Here is a 19,876-nt window from a genome sequence, read left to right as displayed (position 1 = left end):
CTGAGGAGCCTCCACGAGGCCCAGAGGAGACAGCAGAATTAATCACCGAGGGGCTGTGGCCTGTGATGTCAAGCTTATGCCACTGTAGCTGCAGGAAGGGACCTGCTTCCCAAAGGCCCTCCTGTTGGAATTAGGATGCACTTGGGAACTGCTAGGACCCCAGACAGGCAGCTGTGACTGTAGTGGGGCTCAGGGGAGAATCTTCCTGCTCAGAAATTTTTCGTCAGAAGAGCAAATACACAATCTCCTTTGCCTGGGTGTACACAGCAATGCTCCCTGACCTGTAGAGGTGGTGAGCAGCCTTTTGGATCTGATCTTTATTTTTAGTTTTTGAATACACTAACTTACTGTTCAGGTTGTTTCAAAATAATCCCTGGTGTCTCAGACAGTAAAGAATCTGCTTGCAGTACAGGAGACCCAGGTTCAATCCCCTGGAGTAGGGAATGGATTCCCACTCCAGTATTCTTGCTTGGGAAATCCTATGGACAGAGAAACCTGGTGGGTTACAGTCCGTGGGGTCTCAAAGAGTCAGAAAAGCCTAAGCAATGAACACTTTAATAGTGAAATAGTTCGGTATAACAGCAATCACCATTTAAAGTATTTTATGTTTTTAAGTATAGCTCAAGGCACGTGCATGCTCAGTTACTCAGTTATGTTCAACTGTTTGCAGTCCCATGAACTACTCTGCCCACAAGATTCTCCAGGCAATAATACTGGAGTGGGTTGCTATTTCTTCCTCCAGGGAATCTTTCCAACCCAGGGATTGAACTCGCATCTTCTGCATGTCTCCTGTGTTGTCAGGTGGATTCTTTACCACTGAGCCACCTGGGAAGCCCTCAGATCAAAGAACACCCATTGCTTAAATGCACTTTGACATGATAAGACAATATTTTTTTATAGGCATCATTGACACCTATGAACAATAAATAGCCTAGTAGACAGATTAAGGTTTAACCTTTCTTTTCTTTGGTGGCTATTTAGAGATTTAAAAGAACAGATAACTCATTTCAACAGAAATCTGCTACTGATATTTACCTCTATATAATCTTCAGCTCAGACATCGAATGCCAAGAACAAGCTTTTGTTAGCTTGACCCCCTCCACCCCCAGCAATAAAAATTATCCCCAAACACATGTTTTTATTTTAGATATATTGATCTTCTAGTGTAAAGCTTGTCCCTTTAAATACCAGATGCAATCTAGGGCCAACAACCTGACTCCTAAAGAGTGAGAAGAAAGCAGAACCGAGAAATTTCTTTGAATTGTTTGGTGATTATGTACAAATTTTAAGAGGTCAGTCAATCCTGATACATGGAGCTAAACCTGCTGGCAAATAATCAATTACATTTCTCAGACACTGCAGTCTTTATCTTGTGACAAAAACTGATCTTTAAATATCATAGAAATAAAGTCAGAAAAATGGACCTCAGGAGAGAAGTGAATCGAGGAGAACTGGCCAGTTTTAGGAGCCCATGGAATATTTAGAATGAATGATCATGTTCACATGAAAATAAACCCGGGCAGGAAAGAGGCCAAAGAAAGAAGGAAACTTGAAAATGAGCCCTTTGGTTTCCTGGCAGTCTAAAAGAGGCCTTGGTCTGACAGTAAATGGAATCATAGCCCAGATCCCAACAATAATTGTGTGGTTTGTTGGACACAACCTACTTATCAAACCGAGAATAAGAAAAGGTTAAGTTGCCAACGGGTGTTCTCTGTCGACTCCAAGTGAGTGCTGAAGCCTCTACAAGCCTCTGGTCAGTTGGTAATGAGGACAATACCTGTATCAGCATTTTTAGTGATAAAAATGACATTGCCAAGTTTGCCAAACACTTAGACATCTTGGCTTATTTCACCCAGGCAAAATTCCTTCCTGAGGTACTTTTTCAGATGGGGAACTGGGGCTCCAAAAGGTCAAGCAGTGAGACCAAGTTTACCCAGCAGGTAAGCAGTGGAGCTGAGGCTGGAAAGAAGACAAAATTGTGCTGTTAGCCTGTTTGTTGCCTTGATAGGAGGAGGAGTGGAATAAGAGTGAGTCTAAAATTACAATGCAGTTGGAAATGGCAACCCGCTAGGGCACATTGTTTACATGCAGTGCCTTTTGCCCTCAGTTTTATAGGTTATTTCCAAAGTTGCTCAGGTCAGCACCTTTCTCTTCATCCCACCCTCTAGAAAGGTTGCTTTGTACATTTGTCATATAATTAGCTTGTTCTGTCACATTCTGCTTTCCATCCTGCGATACCCCAACCTCTTAAATATACTTTTTAAACTTGCATGCATTAAGGATCAGTCTTCATACTGTAAAGGTCAGTGGGTTTTGACAAACACGTAGTATTCACTATCCCCTATTACATTATAATACAGAATAGACTCATTGCCCTAAAATATCTCCTTGTTGTTCAGTCACTCAATCGTATCCAACTGTTTGTGACCCTATGAACTGCAGCACGCCTGACTTCCCTATCCTTCACCATCTCCCTGAGCTTGCTCAAACTCATGTCCATTGAGTAGATGATGCCATCCAACCATCTCATCCTCTGTCATCCCCTTCTTCTCTTGCCTTCAATCTTCCCCAGCATCAGGGTCTTTTCCAATGAGTCGGCTCTTCGCATCAGGTGGCCAAAGTATTGGAGTTTCAGCTTCAGCATCAGTCCCTCCGAATGAATAGTCAGGATTGATTTCTTTTAGGATTGACTAGTTTGATCTCCTTGCAGTCCAAGGGACTCTCATGAGTCTTCTCCAACACCACAGTTCAAAAGCATCAATTCTTTAGTGCTCAGCCTACTTTATGGTCCAACTCTCACATCCATACATGACTGCTGAAAAACCATAGCTTTGACTAGATGGACCTTTGTCGGCAAAGTAATGTCTCTGCTTTTTAATATGCTGTCTAGGTTTGTCATAGCTTTTCTTCCAAGGATCTAGCATCTTTTAATTTCATGGCTCCAGTTACCATCTGCAGTGATTTTGGAGCCCAAGAAATTAAAGTCTGTCACTGTTTCTCCTGGATTTCACCTATTATTCCTGGAACCCTGACAATTACTGATCTTTTCACTATTTCTATAGTTTTATGTTTTCCTCACTGTCATACAATTGGAACCCTAGAGTATGTAATTTGTATAGACTGGCTTCTTTCACTTAGCAATCTGTATTTGAGTCATTCATGTACTCTTAAGCTTTCTTAGCTTATTTCTCTTTATCACCAAATAATTTTCTGTGATACTGATATACCACAGTTTGTTCATCTTTTCACCTGTTGAAGAATATCTTTGTCACTTACAGTTTTGCATTTATAGATAAAAGTGCTATAAACATTTGTGTGCAGGCTTTGTATACACATACATTTTCAAATATTTTGATCAATGTCTTTTTAACATTTTTCAGGTTGATTGTAATTGTTGATTTATAATCAACTAACTTTTATATGGCTTCTCAAATATAGCTATTTGAAAAAATAATTTTCATATAATAAATCTGTTCAGAGTCAGGTATCATTTTCATAAAAGTATAAACAATGAGCCCATTAGTGTTTTATGGAAGAAGAGAGCTCTCAATATAGAGCAATTTAGATGTATTTAGATTTCATATTCTTTGAAATATGAGCAGGCATGTGGTCTGCTGAGGCCATTTCTTTTACATTGCAAACAGAGAAATTTATAGGTGTTAAATGAGCCTCAAAATTGTTCCTTTATTGCTGTAACCTCACTAATAAAACATGTTGAAATTTACACATTTGGAAATCCAAATAAAACCATTTGCAAGTTGAAGTAATAAATACAATAGGGTCTTAGATAACTAAAAGCAGCTCCCTTTGTGAATGTACTTATCAAGTAGGACACAGGAAATGCCAAGAAATAATAAGCTTTGGAAATATTTTTCCTGGATGTTTCATCTCTCAGTACATGGTATGTTTTACATATATTATAATCCTTTTAAAACATTACTTACTGGGAATTTCCTGGGGGTCCAGTGATTAGGACGCAGTGCTTTCATTTCTGGGACCCAGGTTTGATCCCTGCTCAGGGAACTAAGATCTATAAGCTATGCGTTAAAAAAAAAAAGTTACATCACTTACTATTTCATAGGGTATGGGCATGCATTAGAGTGGAAGGCAAATATGTTCACTGTGTGTGTTAATCACTCAGTTATGACCGACTCTTTGCGACTCCATGGACTATAGCCGGCCAGGCTCCTCTGTCTGTGGAGTTCTCCAAGCAAGAATACTGGAGTGGGTTGCCATTTCCTTTTTCAGGGGGTCTTCCTGACCCAGGGATCGAATTCAGGTCTCCTGCCTTGCAGGCAGATTTTTTACTGTCTGAGCCACGAGGGAAGCCAGTTATACATTCACTAAAATTAATCTAAAACATGATAACAATTCTACCCAAAAGCCTTTCTGTAACACAGTGTTCTATCAATGGCAAGTCAGTCTTTGCCTTTATTACTGGTATTCCAAAGAGAGTTCCTTTGGGAATGAATTAGCAAAAATTGTCCCCACATTGTGACCAACCTTTACTGAATTTTCCCACAGAATCCAAGTGACTTGTGCTGATTGGACCAGCAGCGCTGAAGTATAAAATATCCCACATCAAGAGAGCTCTAGCAGTGTATGCTATGTTTTAGTTTGTGTCTTAAGTTACTCGATGTAAAATATTTCAGAAAATGGTGTTCAAGTATCAGAATGAGGGATTTAAGGCCATCATACAAGTTCCATTTATTTCTCCTCTGCATAGAAATGACAACCTTTTTAGGGTCAGAAAATTAATGAGTCCAAACCATATTGGCAAATGCTGGAATTTTTCCCCCTGACCTAAAAGTTTTGGAGATTTCTCCACTAGGAATTTGACTCACTAAGAGGTGAGGACTAGCTTCTAGGAAGCTCATGGTAGGGTGGGGGATGGGGGGTGGGAAGAGGTGCTTAGGGTTTTAATTCAGTGGAAGAAATTCAGGAGAGAATTCTTGGGAACTTGATTCTGAAGCAGAACACACCTTATGATCCATCCAACGGGCTTCTATAGAGAGACCCTTTCCCTTTAATATGTAAAATTTTAGCAGGGGAAAATATCTTCTTCTATCTCTCTTTCACAAAAATATATATTTGTTTGTTTTAATTTGTTTTTGACTGGAGGAGCAGCAAGACATTGGCCCTCTGGATCTCCTTGGGTTATTCCCTGAATACTGTCGATGATGCCAATACAAGTGAGTTGATATTCATGTTTCTAATGAAGGAAGATTTACAAAGATTGTTCTCAGTATCCCCCACCATGTGCTAAATTGAACTTACCAAGAGTCTTCCAGGAGAGGGATCAAGGCCCTCTCCTCTTCCCTTCTGAGATTCAGCTTCTTGAGAACTGAGATGGCCCTGGCACTGCTAGCAAGAAAACGTAAAAGTTCCCCCAAGAAAAAAGAGGGAGTCTTGGTCAGGGGCTTGGGCTCCAGACCAGAGCCTAGAGGTTTGTGGGGGATAGTGTGTTCTAGATACAGTGTGCAGCTGTGGTTAGAAACCCAGTTACGCCCGGGCACCTTGGCAAAGTAGCCGTGTTTGTGGAACAGAGGCTGGCTGTGTGAGTGCAAATCCAATAGTGTTGACTTGGGATCCTGTGTCCTCAGGGGCACTCTGCTGCCTGCCTGGAGTTCTGAAGCAGAAAGGACAGCCTTTCAGCCCGACAGAACCAGTTCTCAACAGTGACACCACGTAGAAAGGATTAGAATCAGAACTAGTTTAAAAATTGAAGTATAGTTGATTTACAAGGCTGTGTGAGCAAAGTGATACAGCAAAGTGATGCAGATATGTGTGTATCTGTGTGTTTTGTATCCTTTTCCATCATGGTTTATTACAAGATATTAAATATAGTTCCCTATGCTGTGCAGTAGGACCTTGTTGTTTATTTTATATATGGTAGTTTGTATCTGTTACTTCCACATCCCTAATTTATGCCCCCACTTGGAAACCATAAGTTTGTTTTCTTTCTTTTTTTTTTTTAAATGTATTTTATTGAACAATAGCCGTGGCACACAGGCTTAGTTGCTCTGAGGCATGTGGGATCTTTCCAGGTCAGGGATTGAATCTGTGTCTCCTGAACTGCAGGCTGATTCTTTACTACTGAGCCACCAGCAAAGCCCTATTTGTAGACTTCTTTTTAAATTTATTTATTTTTAATTGAAGGATAATTGCTTTACAATATTGTATTCATTTCTGCCATATATCAGCATGAATCGGGCATAGGGATACATGACCAGTGTGAGGTAATACCTCACTGTAGTTTCAATTTGCATTTCTTTACTAGTTAGCGTTGCTGAGCATCTTTCCATGTGCCTATTGGCACTCTATGTATCTTCTTTGGAGAAGGGTCTATATTAGGTCTTCTGCCCATTTTTTTTGATTGGGTTGTTTGTATTTTTTAATATTGAGTTTTATGACCTGTTTGTGTATTTTGGAAATTAATTCCTTGTTGGTCACATTGTTTGTAAATATTTTCTACAGTCCGTAGGCTCTCTCTTTGTTTTGTTTATGGTTTCCTTTGCCATGCAAAAACTTGTAAGTTTGATTAGGTCCCATTTGCTTATTTTTGTTTTTATTTCTATTGCCTTGGGAGACTGTCCTAAGAAAACATTGGTATGGTTTATGTCAGAGAATGTTTTGCCTGTGTTCTCTTCTAGGAATTTTATGGTGTCCTGTCTTTTAAGTCTTTAAGCCATGTTGAGTTTATTTCTGTGTAGGGTGTGGGAGTGTGTCCTAACTGCATTGATCAGGTGCTCTCCCAGAAGAGCTTGCTGAAGAGGCTGTCTTTTCTCTATGGTGTGTTCTTGCCTCCTTTGTCAAAGATTAAGTGGACATAGTTGCATGGGTTTATTTCTGGGCTCTGTATTCTGTTCCATTGACCCATATGTCTGTTTGTGCCAATTCCCCGTTGTTTTGTAAAATCAGAACTTCTAATGGGCAGATCAGAGTTTTTTCTCTCTGGAACTTTGAAACAAGACTGCTGCCTTTGGACTAAGTAAATTCCCAGGTTGTGAACAATTTGGGGAATGGAGAGTCCCTAAGAGAGAGACACTGAATTACCTACAATGTGGAGGGATGGAGGCTTAAACAAATAATTAGAAAAATAGAGATGCCCAAATTTTGAATCCAAAACTAACAAGGTCCTACAGATTAGTATGCCAGTTCATTGTGACTCACCAAGAGCTCAAGTGTTTGCCAAATTTGTTTAACAGCTGAAAAAATATTTTTAACTAAGAATCTTGAGGGATGAGATTCTAAGGAACACCTGTTGGAAAATGCTTTTCGAATGGCAGAATTTTAGACACTAAATTGTGACAAAGGAGCGGTCAGTGTACAGCAGGAGTTCTTTCCTGGAGCCTGCCCTTACGATGCTGACCCATCTCAGGGTAGATCAGTCCGCCGTTCTGTGGAATTCATCACCGTGTTCTCATGCTCCAGCCTGAGGAGGGCAGAGCAGAGGGTGCTGACTTGAAGTCAGAGGCTTCTCCTGGGCTCAGTCTGTCCATCCTCGGCCTTTGAATAACGACCACCTACAATTCCTCACTGACCCTGGGTGTAGGGTGTTTTGTCCCTTCTGTTGTTGTGCATCCTTAGTGCCCAGACTCTGCCTGGCCCGATTTAGATGCTCACGAGCTGTGTGTTAAACAGAACTCCTGGCCCTCTGTCCTGGCAAAGTCACTAGCAACCTAACCTGGCATTTCTTTTGCAGAGTCTGTGATTGCACAGCAGGTCAGACCCTTTGGAAGGTTCAGGAGAGCAGCAGCGGCTGGGAACTCCTGATTGGGTGTGGTGGGCCCAGTCCTCAGCCACAGATGGAAAATGACATTTCACTTGTCAATCAAATGAAGCCAATATCTGCCCAAGTCTGGTCATCCTGGGATGGTGGGGAACAGGGGTTCAGTGAAGCCTTTACAGGCTCCACCAGCTGAGTCGCTATCCCCCAGCTTACCGCTGCCCAGTCTAATGTTGATGTGCAGAGTATTTAACCACTTATATGGCAAAATACATTTTATAAACACATGTATTTTAGTAAATCATTATAGAAGTAAAAACATTAAATTTTCCCTGTGTATTCTCTAAACTAAACTCATCCTGAAGCCACTTACTCTGTGATATAAGATAAAATCATCACCAAATCATTCTAATTATTTCTAAGTCTCTTATTGATGTTTAGAAATTTCTGGGTGGGGACTTCCCTGGTGGTCCAGTGGTTAAAACTTCGCTTTTCAAAGCAGAGGGTGCAGTTTCGACCACTGGTCAGGAAGCTAAGAGCCCACATGTCTCTTGGCCAAAAAAACCAAAACTTAAAACAGAAACAATATTGTAACAAATTCAGTAAAGACTTTTAAAATGGTCCACATCAAAAAAATCTTTAAAAAAAAAATACTGGTTGGGCTTGTGGTTGATAAACTCTCAGGAAGCTGAGCGCTACCCTTCTCTAAACTACAGTTCTGGGGCGGAAACGAGCTCTTCTGATGTCTTCCATGTGAAGTCAGTGGTCATTACCCCTGGGGCCAGGAGCTCATGGTAGTGGGAGGGTGACTGGGCAGCTGTCCCTTGTGTTCTGCATCAGCTGACCCTCGTGTTTTGCATGCTGGTGCTGCTCATGGAGCCTGTACCTGGAGCCCCTTTGCTTCCATCCCCACCTGCAGTGCTGTCCCCCGCTGGCCACCTGCCCACCTGGGCCCCTCCTGAGCGCCCACGGGGTCTGTGTCCATGCAGCTACCAACCTTGAGCTGCTTGGCTCATGGACCAGCGTCCCAAGTCCATTGCCACCTGCTGGGTGACCTTAGATGGTCATCTAGTGATTCGTGGTCTAACCTCAGCTCTTAATCAACCTTCAGGGCCATAGTTCTGTGTGTTAACCTGGAGGAACACCATGCCAGTGTATAGAGGTTGAATATTAGCCATGGTCTTGTCCCTTCTGAGTAGCTCAGGGTCCCGAGTCTTCTCCTCACCCCTTGCCTTTGGTAACCACACATCTGATCTCTTTTTCAATGCAGTTTTTCTTTTCAAGGTTCCCCGTGTGAGTGAGGTCATACAGTATTTGTCTCTCTGTGTATGACTCATTTCGCTTAGCACGATGCCCTCAAGTTCCATCCACGTCTTGCAAATGGCAGAATTTCCTTCTTTCTTATGGCTGAATATTCCATTGTGTGTGTGTATGTGTGTGTGTGTGTGTGTAGACCACAGCTTCTTTATCCATTTATTTATCAGTGACCACTTCAGTTGTTTCCATGTTCTGGCTGTTGTGAACAGTGCTGCTATGAACATGGAGATGCAGATATCTCTTCAATGTAGTGTTCTCATTTCCTTCAGTTATATTCCCAGAAGTAAAACTGCTGGATCATATGGTAGTTCCATTTTAAATAAACCAAAAGTAGAATTGGCCTGTTTTTAAATTGGATTATTTGTTTGAGTTTTTTTGGCTACTGAGTTATATGAATTCTTTATTGTTGTTCAGTCACTAAGTCATGTCTGGCTCTTTGTGATCCCATGGACTGCAGCACGCCAGGCTTCCCTGTCCTTCACTGTCTCCTGGAGTTTGCACAAACTCATGTCCATTGAGTCGGTGATGCCATCCAGCCATCTCATCCTCTGTTGCCTTTCTCCTGCCCTCAGTCTTTCCCAGCATTGGGGTCTTTTCCAGTGAGTCATCCCTTTGAATCAGGTGGCCAAAGTATTGGAGCTTCAGCTTCAGCATCAGTCCTTCCAGTGAATATTCAGGGTTGATTTCCTATAGGATTTTAGAATAAATTCTTTATATATTTTAGCTATCAATCCCCTACTAGACTTAAGATTTGTAAATATTTTTTTCCCATTATGATTATGTAGGATGTCATTTCATTTTCTTGAGTGTTTCTTTTGCTGTGCAGCCTGAATATTTTGACACTCTTTCTGCCCTGGGTAATATTTTTTTCCCCAATAGCTTGGGCGCTTAAGAAGAGATCTTTAATCCCAAATGGTTGAAGGAAAATTTTCTTAACACACCTGGGCACCAGAATCAGCCATTTGATGAGTCCCTTTGCTGTCCACCTGAAGCTATCACAACATCATTAATTGGCTATACGCCAATATAAAGTAAAAAGTTAAATACAAAAAAATGGAAAGGAGCAGCCATTTGAGCGAGACTGAGAAATGAATACTGAAGCTCCATGTGTGGACTGGGTCTGCATCTGGTGTTGGGGAGAACCTTCAGCTTAGGGGTCCTCTGGGGTCCAATGCAAGCACCCATTTTCCTCTCCATTTGTAGGCACAGTGCTGGATCTAGTGACATACCTCAGTGAGACTAAGTCTTAGGAAATTCATGGTTGGTTGTTATCAGGGCCTCCTGCCGCTCTGCAAACCACCCCTGTGGAGAGTGATGCACAATTTCCTTTAGGTTAATTCCATAAGTTGCATTTCAGAAAGAAAAAGTGACCTGACATCACAGGGAAACCACTTTTAGTTGCTCCATTTCCTGGAGCCTACAGCTTTTTTTTTTTTTTGGTACAGCTGGCAAAACGCCTGGGACAAGATGTATTCACGTCAAGTCAAAGCAGAGCTGTGTTCAGAGAAACAGATGGCCCACCTAAGGTGAAAAAATTACTTTCTTGCGGGGAAAGGCCGGGTGGTTTATTCACCTCTTCCTCTAGGAAGGCAGGAATGCGTGCAGGCAAAATAAACACAACACATCACAAGGGCATGCCACAGATGAACAGAATAACTGGTGCTGAGCCAGACAGTGAGAGGCATCGTCCTGCTCCAGGAAGGCTGCGGGAACTTGTCACACACTTACGAAAGTGCTCCCGGACCTGGAAAATCACTCCATCTGTGGAAGTAATAAGAATCAGGACATAAGGGGAGAGACCCTACAGTCCACTCTCTCTGAGAGCCTGTAATGACACGCTGAGAAGATGGGGAACGGTTAGGATGAGCCAGGCACAGACTCAGAAAAATGATTGAATGTGAACAGAGCAGAATTGTGTTGTGCTCCATTGGAAGAAACCCTGTCTGGGGTTAATGTGGCTGGAGGTATGGTAGACAGATAATCTGAGTTTGTTTAGAAAAGGGGAGACATGGAATGGGAATTCGTTGCTGGTTATCTAATACTCTCTGCAGAGGTTGTTATTCATTTGTTTAGTGGCTAAGTCATGTCCAACTCTTTGGGACTTCACGGACTGTAGCCTGCCAGGCTCCTCTGTCCATAGAAATTCTCCAGGCAAGTATACTGGACTGGGTTTTCGTTTCCTTCTCCAGGAGATCTTCCCCACCTAGGGACTGAACGTGTATCTCCTGCATTGGCAGACAGACTTTTTACCACTGAGCCACCAGGGAGACCCTAAATGCAAAATAGAAATATCAACCCTGCATATTAATGTCTTCTTTCCCTGACTGGGAGAGTTGGCAAGAGGACTAATAATGATGACTGTTGTAAAAATGATCTTGAAATAGTTGCTACATAGATAAAATAAGAGATGCCTTCACTTACAACTGAGATTTATGGAGGGTCTGTGAGATGGCAAAATGGGGTTTGCAATGCAAGATGTTTATTGCTCCCAGAAGCTGTGGCTAATCTCTTATGAAGCAAGGTTTCAGTTGGGTAGTGATTGAGTAATTAGAACAGAGATGCATTGTGTAACTCCTTCTTCCTCTTTATTTATTGTGATCCAGTGAACATCCCTAGTATCAAGCTATAGGCCAGCTTAATAGATTTGATTTTTGAATATCTCATATCATGAGAGCTCAACGGTTCTTGCAAAAAGTGCCCACAGAAAGCTATGGCCTTATATTTATCTCTGCTGATGCTGAGCTTGTCTGATAAATTCATACAAGGGCATCCTAACAGCCTTGTATTTAAAGGGAACAAGAACCTACATTTAACCCCCCTATCTTTACTTCTCATGGCTAAACTGTGAGACTGATATTATTTCCCCCTATGTTAAGAGTGGAATTAAGATGCAGAGAGATGTAGTAACTTTATCCAGGCAGTAGAGCACCTTCAAAGCTGAAAAAACATGCTCTCTTCTGCTCAGTTTTACACAGGAGAAGTGAGGTGTGGATGCAGTGGTTGTTCAGTTGCTCAGTCATGTCTGACTTTGTGACTCCATGGACTGCAGCACTGTCCTTCACTCTCTCCTGGTGGTATTTAAATGCATTCATAACATTTTGCATCCATCACCACCATCCTTCTCTGTAACATTTTTCATCGTATAAAACTAAAGCTGTATTTATACTAAACAATAATTCCCCCTTCCCTTCTCTCCCAGCCCCTGGGAACCACCAGTCTACTTTTGTCTCTAAGAATTTGACTACTCCTAGTACCTCATACATCTACTCATGTTCTCTTTTGGTGGCTGTTTGCATGGAATAACTTTTTCCATCCTTTTACTTTCATTTTATTTATGTCTTTGGATCTAAAATGGGTCTCTTGTAGATGTAGTCATATCATGTATTTTTATCAATTCTGCCAGTCTCTGTCTTTAGACTGAAGATTTTATTTCAGTTCAGTTCAGTTGCTCAGTCATGTTTGACACTTTGCGACCCCATGGACTGCAGCATGCCAGGCCTCCCTGTCCATCACCAACTCCCGGAGTTTACTCAAACTGATGTTCATTGAGTCAGTGATGCCATCCAACCATCTCATCCTCTGTCGTCCCCTTCTCCTCCTGACTTCAATCTTTCCCAGCATCAGGGTCTTTTCCAATGAGTCGGTTCTTCGCATAAGGTGGCCAAAGTATTGGAGTTTCAGCTTCAACATCAGTCCTTCCAATGAACACCCAGGACTGATCTCCTTTAGGATGGACTAGTTGAATCTCCTTTCAGTCCAAGGGACTCTCAAGAGTCTTCTCCAACACCACAGTTCAAAAGCATCAATTCTTCAGTGCTCAGCTTTCTTTATAGCCCAACTCTCACATCCATACATGACCACTGGAAAAACCATAGCCTTGACTAGATGCACCTTTGTTGGCAAAGTAATGTCTCTGCTTTTGGATATGCTGTCTAGGTTGGTCATAACTTTCCTTCCAAGGAGCAAGTGTCTTTTAATTTCATGGCTGCAGTCACCATCTGCAGTGATTTTGGAGCCCAGGAAAATAAAAGTCAACCACTGTTTCTACAGTTTCCCCATCTATTTGCCATGAAGTGATGGGACCGAATGCCATGATCTTAGTTTTCTGAATGTTGAGCTTTAAGCCAACTTTTTCACTTGCTTCTTTCGCTTTCATTATATTTTGAAAATTTCCTTTTCATTATAGGGGACTGGAATGCAAAAGTAAGAAATCAAGAAACACCTGGAGTAACAGGCAAATTTGGCTGTGGAGTACAGAATGAAGCAGGGCAAAGGCTAATAGAGTTCTGCCAAGAGAACGCACTGGTCATAGGAAACACCCTCTTCCAACAACACAAGAGAAGACTCTACACATGGACATCACCAGATGGTCGACACCGAAACCAGATTGATTATATTCTTTGCAGCCAAAGATGGAGAAGCTCTATACAGTCAGCAAAAACAAGACTGGGAGCTGACTGTGGCTCGGATCATGAACTCCTTATTGCCAAATTCAGACTGAAATTGAAGAAAGTGGAGAAAACCACTAGACCATTCAGGTATGACCTAAATCAAATCTCTTATGACTATGCAGTGGAAGTGAGAAATAGATTTAAGGGACTAGATCTGATAGACAGAGTGCCTGATGAACTATGGACGGAGGTTCGTGACATTGTACAGGAGACAGGAATCAAGACCATCCCCAAGAAAAAGAAATTAAAAAAAGTAAAATGGCTGTCTGAGGAGGCCTTACAAATAGCTGTGAAAAGAAAGGAAGCAAAAAGCAAAGGAGAAAAGATATGCCCATTTGAATGCAGAGTTCCAAAGAATAGCAAGGAGAGATAAGAAAGCCTTCCTCAGCAATCAATGGAAAGAAATAGAAGAAAACAATAGAATGGGAAAGACTAGAGATCTCTTCAAGAAAATTAGAGATACCAAGGGAACATTTCATGCAAAGATGGGCGGGCTCAATAAAGGACAGAAATGGTATGGACTTAACAGAAGCCGAAGATATTAAGAAGAGGTGGCAAAAATACACAGAAGAACTGTACAAAAAAGATCTTCATGACCCAGACAATCACAATGGTGTGATCTCTCATCTAGAGCCAGACATCCTGTAATGTGAAGTCAAGTGGGCCTTAGGAAGCATCACTATGAACAAAGCTAGTGGAGGTGATGGAATTCCAGTTGCGCTATTTCAAATCCTGAAAGATGATGCTGTGAAAGTGCTGCACTCAATATGCCAGCAAATTGGGAAAACTGAGCAGTGGCCACAAGACTGGAAAAGGTCAGTTTTCATTCCAATCCCAAAGAAAGGCAATGCCAAAGAATGCTCAAACTATCACACAATTGCACTCATCTCACACGCTAGTAAAGTAATGCTCAAAATTCTCCAAGCCAGGCTTCAGCAATACGTGAACCGTGAACTTCCAGATGCTCAAGCTGGTTTTAGAAAAGGCAGAGGAACCAGAGATCAAATTGCCAACATCCGCTGGATCATCGAAAAAGCAAGAGAGTTCCAGAAAAACATCTATTTCTGTTTTATTGACTATGCCAAAGCCTTTGACTGTGTGGATCACAATAAACTGTGGAAAATTCTGAAAGAGATGGGAAGACCAGGCCACCTGACCTGCCTCTTGAGAAACCTGTATGCAGGTCAGGAAGCAACAGTTAGAACTGGACATGGACCACAGACTGGTTCCAAATAGGAAAAGGCTGTATATTGTCACCCTGCTTATTTAACTTATATGCAGAGTACATCGTGAGAAACCCTGGGCTGGATGAAGCATAAGCTGGAATCAAGATTTCTGGGAGAAATATCAATAACCTCAGATATGCAGATAACACCACCCTTATGGCAGAAAGCGAAGAACTAAAGAGCCTCTTGATGAAAGTGAAAGAGGAGAGTAAAAGAGTTGGCTTAAAGCTCAACATTCAGAAAACTAAGGTCATTGCATCCATTCCCATCACTTCATGGCAAATAGATGGGGGAACAGTGGAAACAGTAGCTGACTTTATTTTTTGGGCTCCAAAATCACTGCAGATGGTGATTGCAGCCATGAAATTAAAATACGCTTACTGCTTGGAAGGAAAGTTATGACCAACCTAGACAGCATATCCAAAAGCAGAGACATTACTTTGCCAACAAAGGTGCATCTAGTCAAGGCAATGGTTTTTCCAGTGGTCATGTATGGATGTGAGAGTTGGACTACAAAGAAAGCTGAGCGCTGAAGAGTTGATGCTTTTGAACTGTGGTGTTGGAGAAGACTCTTGAGAGTCCCTTGGACTGCAAGGAGATCCAACCAGTCCATCCTAAAGGAGATCAGTCCTGGGTGTTCATTGGAAGGACTGATGCTGAAGCTGAAAATCTAGTACTTTGGCCACCTCATGCGAAGAGCTGACTCATTTGAAAAGACCCTGATGCTGGGAGGGATTGGGGGCGGGAGGAGAAGGGGACGACAGAGGATGAGATGGTTGGATGGCATCACTGACTCGATGGACATGGGTTTGGGTGGACTCCGGGAGTTGGTGATGGACAGGGAGGCCTGGCGTGCTGTGGTTCATGGGGTTGCAAAGAGTCGGACATGACTGAGCAACAGAACTGAACTGAACTTCACTTGCATCAAGAGCCTTTTTAGTTCCTCTTCACTTTCTGCCATAAGGGTGGTGTCATCTGCATCTCTGAGGTTATGATATTTCTCCCGGCAATCTTGATTCCAGCTTGTGCTTCATCCAGCCCAGCATATCTAATGATGTACTCTGCATATAAGTTAAATAAACAGGGTGATAATATATAGCCTTGATGTACTTTTGGAACCAGTCTGTGGTTCCATGTCCAGTTCTAACTGTTGCTTCCTGACCTGCATACAGGTTTCTCAAGAGGCAGGTCAGGTGGTCTGGTCTTCCCATCTCTTTCAGAATTTTCCACAGTTTCTTGTGATCCACACAAGAGTTTATTTACAATTAAAATAATTACTGGTAAGGATTTGCTTCTGTGATTTTGCTATTTGTTTCCTAAATGTCTTGTAGCTTTTTTTTTTTTTTAAATCATTCATCTCCTGCATTACTTCCTGGTTTCTTATGGTGTTATTCAGTTGATTTTTAATTTAATTTTTAAAAGTTATTATTATTTCAGCCTGTTGTGTGGCTTGCAGCATCTTAGGTCCCCTTGCAAAGGAATAGTGCAGTCTTAACCCCTGGACCACCAGGGAAGGCCCTGTGTTCAGTTGATTTTTTGTGGTGAAATATTAAATTCCTTTCTCATTTCCTTTTGTGTATCTTCTGTAGCTATTTTCTTTGTGATTACCACAAGGACTTCCTTTAACATCCTAAAGTTATAACAGTATAGTTTGAGTTTATGCCAGCCTAACTTCAATAACAGACCCAAACTCCTTTACAGCTCCACCCCCATCCCTTTCAGTTGTTATCATAAAATTACCTCTGTCTACATCATATGCCCCAAAATGTAAAATATTATATTTTTTAAATGCAATACTGTCAAGCCATGTACAAAGGAGAAGGCAATGGCACCCCACTCCAGTACTCTTGTCTGGAAAATCCCATGGATGGAGGCGCCTTAGCCTCATGGGGTCGCTGAGAGTCAGACACAACTGAGCAACTTCACTTTCACTTTTCACTTTCATGCATTGGAGAAGGAAATGGCAACCCACTCCAGTGTTCTTGCCTGGAGAATCCCAGGGACGGGGGAGCCTGGTGGGCTGCCATCTATGGGGTCGCACAGAGTTGGACACAACTGAAGTGACTCAGCAGCAGCAGCAGCAAGCCATGTACAAACAAAAAGTTCAGTTGCAAACCATTGTTACAACAATACTAGCTTTCGTAATTATCAAGTGTTTACCTTTATTGAGATCTTGATTTTTCCATCTTGTATAAGAGTTAATTCTTAGGTAGGTTGATAAGGAATCTAGGGCCCTCAAGGAGAAGGAGGTCCAGGGCCCTCAAGGAGGACAAAGGGGTCCAGAGCTCTCGAGGAAGAGAAAAAGATGTTTTTCTGTCTGATGGGCTTCTTGATTTTTCCATCTGATGGGCTTCCCTGGTGGCTCAGTCAGTAAAGAGTCTGCCTGCAATGCAGGAGACCCAGGTTTCATCCCTGGATCGGGAAAATCCCCTGGAGAAGGAAATGGCAATCCTGGAGAATTCCATGGACAGAGGATCCTGGTGGGCTACAGACAGTGGGGTCACAAAGAGTCAGACAGGACTGAGTGACTAACACTTGTGATTTTTCCATAGAGATTTGAGTTTCTCTCATGGCTTCAAGTATCCTTTCATTTCACCTCGCAGGACTCTCTTGAGCATTTCTTGCACAACAGGTCCACTAGTAACAAACTCCCTCACTTTTATCTTAATATCTTAATTTCTCTCTTACTTTCCAAGAGCAGTTTTGCTAGATATAGAATTCTTGGTTGACGGGTTTTTTTTTCTTATAGCATTTTGACTATATCAGCCCACTGCCTTATGGTCTCCAAAGTTTCTAATGAAAAATCTACTGATAGTCCTATTAAGGATCCCTTGTGTGTGATTATTTGCTGCTATATTGCTGCTTCCTGGATGTTCTCTTTTTGGGGAGCTTTCAGCTCACCGTCCTTGAACATTGTTGAACTTGTTGGATATTTATATTCATGTTTTTCATCAAGTTCGGCATGTTTTCAGCCATTATTTCTTCAAATATCCTCTCTGCCCTTTTCTCTCTTCTCTTTCTGGGACCTCTAGCATGTGTGTGTTGGTCTGCTTGTTAGCACCTCACTGACAAGCTCTGTTTTAAAAAAGAAAAGGACGCTGTTCCCTTTAAATCTCCCGGCTGTCACTTAAGCCAGATGAAGAGGGACTTGCATTAGTGGGGAGAGGTGCTATAACAGTGACACTGCGTTTTTGTCTGGACCTATGTGGTCACGAGCTGCGACCAGTGATCAGAGCACAGACCACTGGTGTCCATTTTGCCCACCCAGGCTCCTGCAAGTTGTGGACAAGCTGCTCCAGGAACCGTGCATAGCTGCCTGCCATGGGGGTGAGGGTGCGAGGCTGCTGTGGTCCTGAGAGCTGAAACTGGCCAAAATTAACTGTCCACATCTTCTCCTGGACATTGCAAGCCTTCAATAAACTGTCCAGAGTTCCACAGTAGTTACATCAGACAGATTCTGCCAGCTCAATTGTTATCCAGGGTGGGACACAGATTCTCAGAACTTCCTACTTCATCATCTTCCCAGAATTGGCCAAAATTAAAAAAAAAAAAAAAAAAAAATTTCCTTTTTTTTGGAGCAGTTTAGGTTCACAGCAAAATTGACTGAAAGATACAGAGATATCCAATATAGCCCTTTCCCCATTATCAACAGAGAAATGCCTCTGGATTTTAAATTGTGTGTGTGTGTGTGCATGTGCGTGCTAGTCATGTCCAACTCTTTGCAGCCTCATGGACTGTAACCTGCCAAGCTCCTCTGTCCATGGAATTTTCCAAACAAGAATACTAGAGTGAGTTGCCATTTCCTACTCCAAGGATTATGAAGTACCACCATTAAAATCATGTATAAGGAAACATTTCTTGAGAAAAGGCTAGTTGTCATATTGGAGCATTTCAACGCTTTACACAGCTGGCAAGTCTGGCCCCTTTAGGACCCACACTCGTGCACCAGGGGTTTCTTGGAACCTAAGAGGCAGGAGCCATCATGTTTCCTTCTTCTGGGTGTGCATCTGAAGTGCAGGAATAACAGTCATTCTGTCTCCCAAAGTCATGTGCTTTCTGTCAGTGGCCCAACATCTTCCTGCTTATCTGGTAGCCATCTTTCATTGATTTATCCTACTTGAAGCCTCTTGATGTAAATAGTTGCCAAGTTTTAGAGTCTGTTGCTGCACCATCTCACCCATTGCAGTGCTCACTCCCACTCTTTTGTCTCAGGTCCGTGAACATGGATTCCATGCTGTCATATGAGTCTCCTGAATAATTCTCCCCCATGCCAGATTCCTCTGTTCCCATCACATGGCTGCTATCTGTATCATCTTATAGCACAGCTCCAATCATCTCATGCTTTTGCTCAAAAAAAAAAAAAAAAGTACCTCTCCTATTCCAAAATCCCTAGAAACTGTGGCGGTTCCCAACTTCCCAGAGTCCTTTCCCAAATCATGAGGTCCTAGGTCTAGAGGGAGCATTTGATGTTTGGGGGTGGTTTTTCCTCAAAGTGGTGCTTTCTGAAAAGCTATCAGATGCAACAGCTCTGCTTTATAACAAATCTATAAGAAAATAATTCTAGACTCTCCAATCTCCACAGAAAAGCCCTCATCTTTTTCCATTAAGTTGTTGTCTAGCGCCACCTGGTGTTAGAACTAGGCAGCAGCGGCTCTAGAGAAAAAAGAAAAAAACCCTGTTAATGTTTTATCCCAAACTGAGAATCTTTAGCACCAGGAAAGAACCTTAGAGATGATTTAGATGGATGCCTCACTTTATAGATCAGTAACTTATCCAGGATTTAGAGAAAGAACTGGATCAAGATTTAAGTCCCAGGCTTCTCAGTTTTCCCACACATCCACTCCTTGCCCCCATAACCTCTTTTTTTTTTTTAAACACTTTTTTAAAAGGTACATTTGGCTTATTTGTTTATTTGGTTTTGCAGCATGTGGGATCTTAACTCCCTAACCAGGGATTGAACCCACACCCCCTGCAAAGGAAACACAGTCTTAACCACTGGACTGCCAGGGAATTCCACCCCACCTCCCACCCAACAGCCACGCAACCCTCCAGAGGAATTGGGCCAGAGTGATGATGCAACTTCTGGAAGAAGACGACAAAAGGATATTAACTTTCACTGATCCCTTCATATAAACCAGTTACTTTGCTAAGTA

At 42.1% G+C, this 19,876-nt stretch overlaps 1 long non-coding RNA gene across 4 annotated transcripts in view; it reads left to right on the top strand.

The window, feature by feature from the left end:
- The window catches only part of LOC122453016, a 22,278-nt gene extending 2,402 nt beyond the window's left edge, over positions 1-19,876 (top strand). Inside the window, exons 3-4 of one of the 4 annotated variants that reach the window (XR_006272914.1) lie at positions 5,122-5,192; positions 19,648-19,876. This is a non-coding gene — a long non-coding RNA (uncharacterized LOC122453016). Of the gene's footprint in view, positions 1-5,121; positions 5,193-7,705; positions 9,191-10,491; positions 10,577-19,647 lie in introns of those variants that run through there. The other 3 variants (XR_006272912.1, XR_006272915.1, XR_006272913.1) reach the window with 3 other exon arrangements.

This window comes from Cervus canadensis, chromosome 14 (assembly GCF_019320065.1).
Source record: "Cervus canadensis isolate Bull #8, Minnesota chromosome 14, ASM1932006v1, whole genome shotgun sequence".
Taxonomy (NCBI): domain Eukaryota; kingdom Metazoa; phylum Chordata; class Mammalia; order Artiodactyla; family Cervidae; genus Cervus; species Cervus canadensis.
The sequence above is the reverse complement of the archived record's forward strand: the minus strand, read 5'-3'. Positions and strand labels throughout refer to the sequence as shown.